Source organism: Mandrillus leucophaeus, unplaced genomic scaffold, assembly GCF_000951045.1.
Source record: "Mandrillus leucophaeus isolate KB7577 unplaced genomic scaffold, Mleu.le_1.0 Scaffold83, whole genome shotgun sequence".
Classification (NCBI taxonomy): Eukaryota; Metazoa; Chordata; class Mammalia; order Primates; family Cercopithecidae; genus Mandrillus; species Mandrillus leucophaeus.
The window spans coordinates 4,212,213-4,213,267 of NW_012109030.1; the positions used below are offsets into that span (position 1 = coordinate 4,212,213).

Here is a 1,055-nt window from a genome sequence, read left to right on the forward strand (position 1 = left end):
TCACCCCGGCTGGAGTGCAGTGGTGCGATCTCGGCTCACTGCAACCTCTGCCTCCCGGGTTCAAGCGATTCTCCTGCCTCAGCCTCCTGAGTAGATGGAATTATAGGCACCTACCACCACGCCTGGCTAATTTTTGTATTTTTTAGTAGAGATGGGGTTTCACCGTGTTGGCCAGGCTGGCCTCGAACTCCTGATCACAGGTGACCCACCCGCCTTGGCCTCCTAATGCGCTGGGATCAGAGGCGTGAGCCACCACTCCTAGCCACACCTTTTTCTAAAAAGAAGCAAACCAGATCACAGAGGGCCACGTGATGGAGACTTTCAACCCCCTTCTGAGTGGCAGTTGGAAGTGGGACTCACCTCTTCCTGTGCTTGGCCAGTGGGGCCCCTGTGAATTTCACATGCAGTCCCAGCATCAGGCAACATCATCTGCCATGTGATAGTGTTTCGCAAACGTACTTCCCTAAGTCCTGAGTGGACTCACACGAGCAGAATGAATTATAGATAAAGTAATGGTGTGGTGAGTATTTGCATCATTCTTTAATTATCTCATTTGCCACCAATCTTCTATTTCCCAGTTTTCACAGGAAAGGGGAGTCTATTTATATGGATTATGTGATAGTATTTGGTTAAATTATATGAAGGGCCTCTGTAGGACTGCTTTTTGATCTGATCTGTAAATATGGACATTTCATCTGGTTTGTGTTTTGTCTTTTTTTTTTTTTTTCCAAGAGAGACAGGGTCTTGCCCTGTTGCCCAGGCTAGAATGCAGTGGTTTGATCACAGCTTACTGCATCCTCAAGTGATCCTACCTCCTCAGCCTCCTGACTAGCTGGGACCATGGGTGTACAACACTACACCCAGCTAATTTTCTAAGAGGTCTTACTATGTTGCAGAGCGTGGTCTCAAATTCCCAGGCTCAAGCAATTCTTCAGCCTCCTGAAGCACTGGGATTACAGGCGTGGACCACCGTGCCCAGCCCTATCTCGTTTAACCATAATACTAGAGTAATGATTCTGTGGTTCTCTTTGTGTCTATAGAATCATTTTACACTT

General features: G+C 47.3%; 1 protein-coding gene across 1 annotated transcript in view; it reads left to right on the plus strand.

Annotated features, from left to right (window-relative positions):
- FRMD4A (FERM domain containing 4A) overlaps window positions 1–1,055 on the plus strand; it is a 221,993-nt gene that overhangs the window by 207,296 nt on the left and 13,642 nt on the right. The gene's annotated exons all lie outside the window — the stretch shown is intronic.